Source organism: Neophocaena asiaeorientalis, unplaced genomic scaffold (assembly GCF_003031525.2).
Source record: "Neophocaena asiaeorientalis asiaeorientalis breed wild unplaced genomic scaffold, Neophocaena_asiaeorientalis_V1.1 scaffold203, whole genome shotgun sequence".
Lineage (NCBI taxonomy): Eukaryota > Metazoa > Chordata > Mammalia > Artiodactyla > Phocoenidae > Neophocaena > Neophocaena asiaeorientalis.
The window spans coordinates 948,663-959,197 of NW_020172776.1; the positions used below are offsets into that span (position 1 = coordinate 948,663).

The 10,535-nt window shown below is 46.8% G+C and overlaps 1 long non-coding RNA gene across 1 annotated transcript in view; it reads left to right on the forward strand.

Moving 5' to 3' along the window:
* Nucleotides 1–10,535, forward strand: part of LOC112396957 (uncharacterized) — a 25,110-nt gene continuing 14,575 nt past the window's right edge. Inside the window, exons 1-3 of the long non-coding RNA XR_003002692.1 lie at nt 1–308; nt 957–1,085; nt 1,704–1,809. This is a non-coding gene — a long non-coding RNA (uncharacterized LOC112396957). The remainder of the gene's footprint in view (nt 309–956; nt 1,086–1,703; nt 1,810–10,535) is intronic.

Sequence of the window (10,535 nt, forward strand, 5' to 3'; positions counted from 1 at the left end):
AACTCGTCCCAACATCAATGGGAATAAACCTGTAGCCCCTGGGACCTGGGGCCTTCAAAGTCTCATTCTAACTTAGTCATTTTATGAAAAATTGGTATTTTCCCTAAGATATCCATTTTTCATCTTCATATAAAATACTTTTCCCATCCTTCAGGTTGTGCATTGTTAACCAGCCTGTGGCTTGTAGTATCCCTGGCAAACCTCTGCATGACCCAGGGAGTGCATGTGCCCCGCTTGAGAACCACACCGCATGAAGATGTTGTCTGTAAAATAGTACCGCCAACATGAAAATATTGTAGTCGGGAGAGGTAACGTTAACCCCCATCAATATGGATTCTCTTTATTTTATTCCCTTTTTCACCCAGCAAAAAATAGCCCCCTGAGTGAGAATGGGACAGAAGATGGGAGGGTTTGATAATGGGAAGAGGAAAACCATCCAGAGCTGCCTGGAAGTGAAGGTTTGGTCAGGTCAGCCTGCTGGTACAAGATGGCAGCAAATGGGAGTAGACGGGGTGGAGATGTTGGTCAAGGAGGAAGAAGCCAGAACTGGGATGAAAGAAGCCCTTTGCCAGGGCTCTTCAGGGCAATGGGATGACCAGAGAGATGACTTTGGGTATGTGCAAGGACTCCACCATTCATTTCTTCTGCAAACGTTTGTTGAGTACTTATTATGGGTTAGACCCTGTGCTTAGCACTAGAAAGCCAAAGAGACAATTAGTATCCCCAGTCCAGTGAGGATGGAGACCCATAAGAGATAGTTGCAATAAGCTCTCCGTTGGGAGGAAAGACGGGTGGCAGCAAAGGAGTGCCCGATGGCCCGGAATGGGGAGTGCATGGGAGACTTCCTAGAGGAGGTGTTCCTAAAGGACAAGCAAGGTGGATTATGTAATGCTTACTGGTAAGCTCAGTGTTTTTTGCCTTTGGATGTGTTTCCTTCTGATCCCCAACCCCATTAGGGTCCAGCTCATGCTTTAAATATAGAAGGTGCTCAGCAAATGCATCTAAATGAAGAGAAACCAAAACGAAGCAAAGAAAAATCTAAATCTCTTCTTCTCCCTCCTCCCCACAAACACAGACATTAAAAGGTGTGTAGGTGCATCATTTATTCTGATTAGTGCACTGCTACCTGGAGGGATGGGAGATAATACCATAAAAGGACAGAGAGTAGGGTTTCAGGCAGGGTTTTGGGATGTGGTTTGGACTATATTTATAGAGTACGAGAATAAGAGAATTGCCTGGAAAGGGGCTTATAATAACGCCTCACTTCCTCTCTTAATAACAATTAGTAGGGGGTTTTCTCCCATTGATGACCCCATTTCATTCTTTCCTCTCCCATTTATGAGGCTAGTTTGCTTGAATCATCCAACAATATGTAAACTCATGAAAGAAGGTATATACTAGCTGTTGCAAGGTATTCTGTTTGTTTTGTTTTGGAATTCTTTTCCCTTTGGTTAATTTTCAAGTGCTTGCTATATAATAATCAATGAGCAGCTAATTGGCAGTAAGAGAATGAAATGGGTATTATTCAGATAGTGTTTTTAACAGAAGACGTACGTGTAACACTGTGGGGAAATATTAGTAAATAGCAAGAGATTTTAGTGTGTGTGTGTGTGTGTGTGTGTGTGTTTGTGTGTGTGTACAAAAGGATTCATTTAAAGCCCCTCAGACACTAAATCCAGATGTGTGAATCCTTTCATTTTCAGACTCCTCCCAAGGGGTGAGCGGAGCCCCTAGAGATTGCCCTGGAACACAAACCACCCTAAATGGAGCCTGAAGGTCTGTCAGTTCCCAGAGAGCAATGAGGAAATGGTAAGCAAATGGTAGCAGTTGCATAGAGAATTAGGGAATGAATAACAGTGCTTTCTGGTAAATTAACCATATTACATTGTGCACAGCAAAGTGATGGAAAAACCCTGTTAAAAATTGAATAATAATTTGCCCATATCATTTACGTAAAATGCATAATTTTCCTACTTCAGTGGACTTTAGTTTGATTTAAAATATGCACAGCTCCAGTCCTGTTCACCAAAGCATAATTTGTGAGATAATTGGGAAGGGAAAGAGGAATCAGACCGTAATCAGCCCAATTCTGTGTGAACCACTTCACCTCCTCCCTCACCTGTGCATTTTGGAAAATATTTGTTTATACGTTCCTGAAGGTCTCTAAGTGAGAGTGCAAGGCATTCATCATTGTCACTGCTATCACTAAACCATGACTTCACCGTGTATGAGAGGGGGAAAGCAATGCTTCATTCTATTCAGTGTTTTCCTGCTTTAATTCAAATAAGTACTAGTTTTTGAATACTAGGGAAAATGGAAATGTAGCAAAGCTGTACTTAAAACAGCAAGCCAAGAACAAAAGCAACAGTGCACAGCCAAAGGAGACCTTGGAAGATACATAGATAAAACAAAAAGCTGTGCTTGGCTGGGACTCTCTTTCAGAATCAAATGCAAAATGGAGAACATTGTTTCAACTGCAAAGATTTTGCAGTCTATAATATCTGAAATAGAAAGGCATCATGTAATCCACCTTGACATTCAGAAGCTGTGCTATTGCTATGAGTTATGATACTGGTTCCTGACTAATGGAGGTTTCCAGAACCAGAGTGGTCAGAGGTGGTGTGGAATTCCGGCAGTGGACTGGGTACCCTTCACTTCAACAGTGCGTTCCCATGGCAATCACTGTCCTTTTTCCTTCCCCTCCCTCTGCTCCCCACCCCCACCAGAACCATAGAAATTTTATTCAGATATTCACTCATTCTCTTCATCCCCATTTCTCCACAAAGGGTCATTATTTACTTATTCCAGTGAGCTCTTAAATCTCAACTTTTCAGGGCAAGTGTGTAGCTGATTCTCTCTGCTTCTCCTGAGTACTCTTCTTTTGTTGGCCAAATCCTGCCTTCTCTAAAACCCTGCTGGCCCCAAGAAGCTGAATCTTGAACCCCACAAATCTCAGCACTTCTTTCTCTTGGGTGCCTGTTTTGGATGAGCAAAGGGCCCCCCCACAATCCTACTACTCCTCCCCACTTCTTCCTTTTCTCCTACTAACCCCTGCCACTGGCCAAAGATTTATTAGACACTAGTTTTGTCCCTATGCTTCTTGCCACTAACTATAAATTGCCTTTCTGCAAATTAGAAAAAGCTACTCTACCTCAAGACACTTTGCTGCCACCTGCCAGAAAACTATTGTAATAAATATGCCAAGAGATCATGACTAGAATGCAAATGGTGCCCCCTAGAATTGTGCAGTATACAACTGGCACAACTGTATGTGGCAACCCTGTACTTGGAAATCACCTGAGTTATCCAGGAAGCTGGTTGTAAAAGTAAGAACACAGCAGATCAGTCTTGCCTTTTTATGACAGTTGGCAATTTCAAAATCTAAATCTTTCGACCATGATCAAAAATTGCTGAGAGGTAATTTCTGGAAGAGACAAAGAGCCCCCAGGCAGCAATTCTTACAAGAATAAAGGGCTCTTGATTCAGCCCAAGATTTGGCCTGCTGGCTGGGCAGATATAGCCCAAACCACATTGGGTTGATTTTCAGGAAGCATCAGTTAGAAAGCTGGTAAGTCTCAATGCTGTGGGTGCAGGAGGAAAGTGAACTTGGCTTATATTTAGGTCGACCATTCCCCCTCCCTGGCGTCGGCTGCTTCGGTTCTTTTCGATCGCCCCATCTGTTCCCCTCCCTCCTTCACATCCAGCACAACCTGCACGTTCTGATGATCTTTTGCCACAAAACAAACTCCCCCAAAACTTAGCGGCAGAAATAGAAATAGTCATTAATTTTGCTCATGAGTCTGCGACTTGGACAACACTCATCAGAGACATCTCTGCTCCATGCGGCATCAGCTGCGGCAGCCCCTTGGGACTGAAGGACCCACCTTCCCAATGGCTTACGCACGTCCACACGGCTGATGAGTTGATGCTGGCTGCTGCCCAGGAGCTCGGCTGGGGCTCTTGCCGAGGGCTTTGGGTCCTCTCCATTTGCGCTCCCAGGTGGCTGTGAGGGCTTGTTGACACCGTGGAGCCCATGCTAAACCACCAGTTGACGCCTCATGGAGCAGAGAAAAGTTGCCCCCACCAAGCCCTGCCCAAATTTCAAATTTCTGAGAAAAATAAATGACTGGTTTTAAGCCACTAAAGTTTGGGATGGCTTGTTCTGCAGCAGTAGATCACCAGAATGTACAGGTGGGGCTGATCGTGGTGTGAATCCATTCCCACATTCTTTCTCTGATGCCTCCCGGTGCTGTGGAATCAAGGAAGCAAAGAAAACTACATTTCCCAGACTCCCTTACCATGAGGATCATGAGTGTTGATCAGGCCATACCAGTGAGACATATTAACGCAAAGTTGGGAAGGCAGAAGTGAAGCAGAAGCCAATTTCCTGCAGATCTTGTCTGTTTTCTGCTGGAAAGCAAGGTCATGGGGCCACTGAGGGCCAATCTCCAGCTTCGTAGGTGTCAGGGGTCAGCTGAGGAGGTGGCAGTGGCTAAGCTCGACATCCCAGCATGCAGGCAGATGTTCCCAGCTTTCTGACCGCATTCTGACCATCGTATTGCAGCTACAATGTTCATGAGGTCAACAGTGCCAGTGGCAGCCTTCTGAGTCCCACCTCCCTGAATGTGGGAAAGGTGGCTGCCCTCCTGGCAGATCAGTTCTGCCACATTCTGGGAGTCATTCCCGGAAATCCAGCATAGAGCCCTCTCTTCCAGCCCTTCCAGCGAGTTTGTAATTCCACCTTTTTGCCTAAAATCCCCAGTGTGGTTACTCTTTCCTGCACTGAACCCTGCAACTGACACCCAGGTGGTCCTTAACATACTGCCCCTTCTCGGCCACTTTCGTTCTTGCTTGCTTGCTTGCGCTCCCTCATTTAATCATTCCTTTGGCAAATATTTATGGCATATTTACCACGTGCCAGGCATTGTGCTAGACCTGGAGGAAAATCGATGAACTAAACAGACATGGCTCCACCCTCGTGGAAGGAGCCAAGGCAAAAGACCAGGAGACAGCAAACTACTACCCTCAGGCAAAATCAGCCCCCTGCTCATTTTGTTTTCTTGGAACACAGCCACACCCATTCACTTCTGTCTTGGCTACAGCTGATGTTTCCCTACAGTGGCGAATTTCAGCAGTTGCAAAAGAGACTGTATAACCCGAGAGCTGAAAATATTTACTACCTGGTTTTTCACAGAAAATGTTTGCCAGCTCCTGCATTAGATAAATAAAACTCCAAGTCAGAATCGTGTTGTCCCCACATCCAATCCATCTCTCTGTCCACTCTGCGGACACATGTGCCAAGCTCCAATCTCAGCTCTGAGCACTCCATGAGAACCGTCTTATTTAGTTCTCACAGCAACCTTTAGAACATACCATTATAATCTCTGCTTTACAGAGAAGGAAACTGAGATTTAGAGAGATTGGGGCTGGATGACTGAGTAAATGGTGAGAGCATTAACGGAGATGAAAGTCCCAGGAGGAGGAACTGAGAGTAGGCAGGAGCTGATGGACTCGGTGTGGACTCAGGCACGTGAGGTGCCTGCAGACATCCATGAGAGGCTATGCTCACTGATTTCCTGCTTGGTGTGGTGGGAAGGCATGATTTCAAGTCTTGCCCAGTTTTAGGTTCAAATCACAATTCTTCCATTGCTAACTGTATGACTTTGGGCCAGCTACTTCTTCACATCTCCAAGCCTCTTCGCTTCTGCCTCCTCACGAGTGAAATGGACTCGTGTCAAAATGAAATAAGGGAATATGCACACAGCATCTAGCGTAGTGCTTGGTACGTGGAAGGCATTTGATCTGTGTGGGCACCTCCCCTTCATCTTCAGTCTATCCTTCACATGGTGGAGAGTAACCTAAAATCTCAGCTGTGATTGTGTTGTTCTTCTATTTTACAAATATAATGGCTGGGCTTCCCTGGTGGTGCAGTGGTTGAGAGTCCGCCTGCCAATGTAGGGGATGCGGGATCGTGCCCCGGTCCGGGAGGATCCCGCGTGCCGCGGAGCGGCTGGGCCCGTGAGCCATGGCCGCTGAGCCTGCACGTCTGGAGCCTGTGCTCCGCAACGGGAGAGGCCACAACAGTGAGAGGCCCGCGTACCGCAAAAAAATATATATATATAAAATGGCTCCCACTGACCCCCACTGGTGGAAGGGGACACGTTTGGAGGGGCTGCCCAGTCCACACCCCTTTCTTTAAACTCCCTACACCATAGCACTACACTCTCTACTGAAGGTCAGGTTTTTACCATATGACCCTCCCCGGCACCAGAACAGATGATGATACCAGGTCAGATGCCTGACAGGGAAAACAGTCCATTGACTGGCCACTAGCTAATGGAGTTGTCTCCTTTAAGTTGGGACCAAGAATTAAGAGGCTGTGGTGACAGACGCTTGGCCTACAGGTTAAGTTGAGTCAGGACCAGAGATGGCCCCATGGGGGAGCAGAGGATGCAGTCTGCAGAGAGAATCAGTGTCTGGAGACCATGGGCCACCAGAGAAAGAGTGCCTGGGAACAGCTGCTGTCCAGCACCTGTATCTGCAGGTCCAACTCTACTTCCTGAGCACCATTTCTACGAGATTCCTCAAACCCCTGCAGACACCATTTTGTCACTGGAGCTAATTCCAGGGAGTTTAGGCCCCTGCAGTCCAGCTCCACTGTTTGCCAGCCTCATCTCTCCTGTCCTCTCTACCATCACCCCCGCCCTGGATCCTGGCTGCTGAACTGCCCACAACTTCTCAAGCATGCTCTGCACTGCTCCAGTGTTTCCCCCTTGCCTAGAATGTTCTTTTGCCATCTCTTCTCTTTTTTTTTTTTGAGCGTCATTTTTATTTAACATTTTGTTAAAATGAGTCAATCATATTTTTTGTTCAAGTCAGTCATTTTTTCATTTCAGAATTAAAATTTATTTCACTTTGCACTGTTTCCTGCTCAGCATCAAAAGACGTTCTAGGTTGTATCACTTTGTACAGAATTAGATGATGTTCCCAGCCTTGTTTCTTTTTTTATTTTTAACATCTTTATTAGAGTATAATTGCTTTACAATGGCGTGTTAGTTTCTGCTTTATAACAAAGTGAATCAGCTATACATATACATATATCCCCATATCTCCTCCCTCTTGCATCTCCTTCCCTCCCACCCTCCTTATCCCGCCCCCCTTATCCCACCCCTCTAGGTGGTCATAAAGCACTGAGCTGATCTCCCTGTGCCATGCGGCTGCTTCCCACTAGCTATCTATTTTACATTTGGTAGTGTATATATGTCCATGCCACTCTCTCACTTTGTCCCAGCTTACCCTTCCCCCTCCCTGTGTCCTCAAGTCTATTCTTTACGTCTGCGTCTTTATTCCTGTCCTGCCCCAGGCTCTTCAGAACCAATTTTTTTTTTTTTTAGATTCCATATATATGTGTGAGCATACGGTATTTGTTTTTCTCTTTCTGACTTACTTCACTCTGCATGATAGACTCTAGGTCCATCTACCTCACTACAGATAACTCAATTTCGTTTCTTTTTATGGCTGAGTAATATTCCATGGTATATATGTGCCACATCTTCTTTATCCATTCATCTGTCGATGGACACTTAGGTTGCCTCCATGTCCTGGCTACTGTAAAGAGAGCTGCAATGAACATTGGGGTGCATATGTCTTTCTGAATTATGGTTTTCTCAGGGTATATGCCCAGTAGTGGGATTGCTGGGTCGTATGGTAATTCTATTTTTAGTTTTTTAAGGAACCTCCATACTTTTCTCCATAGTGGCTGTATCAATTTACATTCCCATCAACAGTCTTTTGCCATCTCTGCTCTTCTTAACAGCCTATCCATCCTTGGAGGCCCAACTCAAACCTCTCCTCCCTCCTGAAGCCCTCTCTGATCCCTCAGTTGTACATGGTGGCTCCTCCCAAGAACTCCCCGCACTCGACTCTGGTCACCCCAGGGCCTCCTGCACCCTTCTTCCTAAGGGCTCCTTCTCGCCTCTGTACTCACTGCCAGTAGGAACTTGACACTCAGATATTACACTGAATTTACTCCAAAGGTTGTGAAACTTAAAATACGATCTGAGTTTCTTCAATAAAGAGTATTATGCCAATATAAGGCATTGTTCGTTAAAATGGAAATGCATTTAGAGAATGCTTCAGATTAAAGGGATAAAGATCAAAGGGCACGTTTTTGGCCAGGAGTTCTGAGTCTTGCAGACCCAAGTAAATTTAGACATTTTATTTCCTGAACTGATTAGAACCGTAACACTGGATTTGGTGCTGGAATATAAAACTTGGTGAAACTTCTAGGCTGGTGGAAAGTCTGTCACCTCTTTACTGTAAGTGGATGTTCTCGTCTGACATTAAAGTTCCCGTGTCTCTTGCTGAAACTGGCTAGTGAATCCCGAAGGCCTGACTTAGAAGAAGCTTCCATTGTTGACAGGGGACCTGTAGAGCCCTGCCCTTCGTTGGAGTTACAGGCACACCTGGCTTCCAGCGGATCAGGAGAGGGTGTGTTTGTGGTGCATGTTCTCACATGTCCACTAGGATACAAGATCCTGCGGACCCATGTTGAGAATAGAAAACAGCTGCTCGTGCAGACAGCGCTTGAGACAATGGCTGCGTTTTGCCAGTGTGTGAGAATTTCCCCACCAGAATCCTGACTGCAGCCATGGCCAGGCCGCTCCTCCAGGGCCCTCCGCCTGGGGCTCATCCCTGGGCTTGCTCTCCCCATCACACTCCCAGCCCAGCTGCCCAGCCTCCCTCTGGACCAGCGGCTGGGTTTGGGGCTCTAGGTCACGGGGTGAGCCAAGCCCTTGGCCCTGAGTCCAGGGAGGGAGGGAAACCCTGCTGGGGAGGAGGGACACCAAAGGAGCTGGTGATGGGAGCCCTCATGACACAGTAGTGGATGCTCTGCTCCAGACAGGGCAGCAGGGCGGTCTTGGCCACAGGCCTTCAGCTTGTGGAGAAGCCAACCAGGCCATGTCAGGTGGGCTTGACCCGACTCAACCCCTGAGAAAGCAGGTCCCTGCTGCATCAAGGAAGGTGACCAGTGGCCAGTCTCGTGGGAGCAGCTGAGAGGTGGGACTGGGATTTGGAGAGCGGGATAACCCGACTCCCGTCACGCCAGGTGAGATGCCCGACTCACATCTCTTCTCCTGCCTGATCTGGGGCTGCAAAGCAGGGCCTCAGCCTGGACATCAACCCCAGCACTTCAAGGAGGTGCCATCCTATTGGATTTGATGAACTTGACCTCTAGCAGAGCGTCCCGGAAGATCACAGACTTAACACAGTACAAGGGACTGGTTTTCAGAGAAAACCCCTGGTTTTATACATGAAACTAGTAAAAGAAGAAAAATTCACTGAAGCGCCCATGTACTTTATCCTGCCCCCAACCTTGTCCTTTACATAATGAGAATGTCTCCATGTGGAATGGCCTACAGGGTCCCATCCCTGGGCTGGCCACAGTGACGGATGCCCTACCTCACTCTTCATGCCCTCTTTTGATAAATGTAACTCTCTCAAGCACCTCCCGTTACCCTTCAGAGATTCAAATATGCGCCTGCAGAGGCGGGATGGAGAATGCTGTGTAGAGGGGATTCTTGTAACTGACAGAAACTTTCTCCAGAAGCAGAATGATTCTAGAGCTTTGTGCCCCATTTGGCGTTATTAAAACTGAGAAACACTCGGGTAAAGCTGTCCTCCACCTCTGGCTCACAGGGCCTACCTACTAGGCCCTGCCTAGTCCAGTTAGCAGCTCTTACCCTGGCTGGCTGCCTCCTCGAAAGCTCACTGCTGACTCAGGCAGCTGAGAGAACAGGGTCTGAAATTCCCATTCAATGCAGATTCCTGGACTCTTCTGATCTTGGGGCGAGATGCAGAAATGTACATTTTTGAATACATAAAGTTTTTCTTTCTGATGGCACAAGTGTAATATATGTAGATATATGTAGTATCCACTCAGTGTAAAAACAATAAACGTTGACACAAAGCAGTGCCCCCCACCCCTTCCCTACACCATTCCTTCCCACAGGTTATCACTTATCATCTTGGTTTGTGTCCTTATAACCCTCTTGGAACACATACATGGACAGGGCTTTTTCTTTTCTTTTTTTTTAAAATAAATTTATTTATTTATTTTTGGCTGCGTTGGGTCTTCGTTGCTGCGTGCAGGCTTTCTCTAGTTGTGGCGAGCAGGGGCTACTCTTCGTTGCAGTTCGTGGGCTTCTCATTGCGGTGGCTTCTCTTGTTGTGGAGCACGGGCTCTAGGCACAGGGGCTTCAGTAGTTGTGGCACGTGGGCTCAGTAGTTGTGGCTCGCAGGCTCTAGAACGCAGGCTCAGTACTTGTGGCGCACCGGCTTAGTTGCTCCACGGCATGTGTAATCTTCCCAGACCTGGGCTCAAACCCGTGTCCCCTGCACTGGCAGGCAGATTCTTAACTACTGTACCACCAGGGAAGCCCAGGGCTTTTTATTTACATGAATGAAGCCATACTACACATACTGTTCTGCACCTTGACTTTTTTTTTTTTAATTTATAGAGTACTTTTTTTTTT